This window comes from Crocuta crocuta, unplaced genomic scaffold, assembly GCF_008692635.1.
Source record: "Crocuta crocuta isolate KB4526 unplaced genomic scaffold, BGI_CrCroc_1.0 scaffold531, whole genome shotgun sequence".
In the NCBI taxonomy this organism is placed as follows: Eukaryota; Metazoa; Chordata; class Mammalia; order Carnivora; family Hyaenidae; genus Crocuta; species Crocuta crocuta.
Genome location: NW_027531997.1, coordinates 1,882,690 through 1,885,204, shown reverse-complemented (window position 1 = coordinate 1,885,204; position 2,515 = coordinate 1,882,690). Strand labels below are relative to the sequence as shown.

At 42.0% G+C, this 2,515-nt stretch overlaps 1 long non-coding RNA gene across 4 annotated transcripts in view; it reads left to right on the top strand.

Moving 5' to 3' along the window:
- Positions 1–2,515, top strand: part of LOC144240772 (uncharacterized) — a 35,088-nt gene that overhangs the window by 22,162 nt on the left and 10,411 nt on the right. For 3 of the 4 annotated variants that reach the window (XR_013337846.1, XR_013337849.1, XR_013337848.1), the window contains exons 2-3: positions 280–403; positions 505–619. This is a non-coding gene — a long non-coding RNA (uncharacterized LOC144240772). Of the gene's footprint in view, positions 1–135; positions 186–279; positions 404–504; positions 620–2,515 lie in introns of those variants that run through there. The other variant, XR_013337847.1, reaches the window with a different exon arrangement.

Genomic DNA, 2,515 nt, shown 5'->3' with positions numbered 1-2,515 from the left:
TTTATTTGGCCACAGGCCTGAACCCCAGCAGGTGACATTATGCAGTCCCTAAATGGTCACAGTTGATGACATCACAATGGGTTCACCCCATATAAAGCCCAGACCATCTTTAGGTCTAGGCTTATTTCTCCTAAGGGCATGTGCGGGCCGGAAGGGTTTCTCTTAAAAGAGGAAGCAAGAGACGGGTATATTTTTCACGTCTTCACGCAGAATCTTTACTTAGAGGGATTGGTCTGTATCCGTGACAAGGGTAATCAAAAAGACCTTCCTTCTTTTCAGGTCCCAGTTTTATAAGGAATTTGGCGAGTGTGACCTTGAGTGCGTGCTGCACATGCAGTGGTGTGGCCCCAGAGTTCAGGCCTAGACGAAGAGCGGACACGGACTGCACACTCCCGATAGACGTGTGAGTGAGCTCTGAGGTGCCTGATTCCGCGCTCCCCCTTCTGTACACAGGCTCCCTTTTCAAAGTAAGCCTCTCACCAAACTTCCTCTGTTAACATCCAGGTAGCGCCGTGTCCACGCCTGCTCAGTTGCTCTAATGCTGATGTGATCATGCTGCAATCGTGATGATGATGATGAGGTATCTGCCCGGGGGACTGGAACATAATTAACCTGTCTGGTAAGTTCCAAACTCAAAGCCCAGCCCAGGCCATTCCTTGAGTAGCATTGATTTCATGCATCTGGTAGGTATGGAATACAAGTTGTACCTTGTGTTTTATCCCCTTGATGTTTACAAGCAGGACTTTCTGAAGTGTTTTAATCCAGCTTCTACCGGAGCCACAGAGGGTTTGTAGAAGTCATGTGTATGTTAGGTTTCAGTCAGTATTGTAGCTATGTTCTTAGCACCCGAGGTTGAGCAGACAGAGGCACAGTTATTTCAGTAACTGTCAGGGTAGCTTGATTTTTTTTATTTTTAATTTTTAATGTTTTGTTTACTTCTGAGAGCGAGCGAGAGAGTGAGCAGCATGAGTAGGGGAGGGTCGGAGAGAGAGGGAGGTACANAGTGAGGAAAATTTTTTTTAAATTTTTTAATGTTTTATTTATTTTTGAGAGCGAGATAGAGACAGCATGAGCAGGGGAGGGTCAGAGAGAGAGGAAGATACAGAATCTGAAGACCGTCCCTGGAAAATAATTTTTAAAAACAGAAATGTGCACAAATTAGCAGATAGCAAGTGTAAGGAAAACTCTAGACCTCTCTTTTAAAAGCTTTTTATTGAAGTATAATTAAAATACAGTGTTATATTAACTTTAGGTACACAGTATGATTCCTATCAACAAATGTTGCTAGACTTTNCGCGAGATCATGACCTAAGCGAAAGTCGGACGCTTAACCGACTGAGCCACCCAGGCGCCCCTATTCAACTCTTTAGTTAAATTTGTTCCTTGGTGTTTCGTTCTTTTTAGTGCAATTGTAAGTGGGATTATTTTATGAATTTCTAAACTTTCTGCTCCTTCATTTTTAGCATATACAATGACTACTGATTTCTTGAGCATTAATTTTTTATCCAGCAACTTTAATAAATTCATTTATTACTTCTAGTATTTTTTTGTGTGTGGAGTCTTTAGGGTTTTTTATGTATATTATCATGCCATTTGCAAATATGCACTTTACCTTCTTTACCAACATGGATGCCTGCTTCCTTTTCTTGCCTGATCGCTGCAGCCAGGGTTTCTGGTACTTTTATTCAACAAAGTGGCACGAGTGGACATCCTTGTCTTGTTCCTGTTATCAGTGGAAAAGCTCTCAGTTTTTCTCCATTGAATATGATGTTAGCTGTGGTTTTTCATATGTGGCCTTTCTCATGTTGATGTATGTTCCCTGTAATCCTCCTTTTAGAGTTTTTTTTTTTATCATGAATGGAGGTTGAATTTTGTCAAATGTTTTTCCTGCTTCTACTGAGATATGATTTTTAGCCTTCCTTTTGTCCATGTTTTGTATCATTTTGATTGACTTGTAAATATCGACCCATCTTTGCCTGCCTGAAATAAATCCCGCTTGTTAGTGATGAATCGTTCTTTTTTAAAAAACATTTTAAAATTTTATTTAAGAGAAATAGCACGTGTGGGGGATGGGCAGAGAAAGAGGGAGAGAGGGTGAGAGAGAGAGAGAAAAAATTCCAAGCAGACTCTGTGCTGTCAGCGCAGATCCCAACATGGGGCTCGAACTCATGAAACTGTGAGGTCATGACTTGAGCTGAAGCCAAGAGCTGAGTGCTGAACCAACTGAGCTGCCGAGGTGCCCTGAATAATCCTTTTAATGTATTGTTGAATGAGGATCATTCCATCTGTGTTCAGAGATACTGGCCTGTACCTTTTTCTTTTTTTCAGTGTCTTTGTCTGCTTTTAGCGTCAGAGCGATGCTGGCCTTGTAGAATGAATTTGGAAGCTCCTTGCTGTTCTCATTTATAGAATAACTGCGAATAAGGCAGCATTCACTTGCATGCTCTCCTCACTTAGGTCCATGCGCTGCGGCTGCACACACACCCCCTCCCCCTGGGAGGCTTTTGCTGTTGAG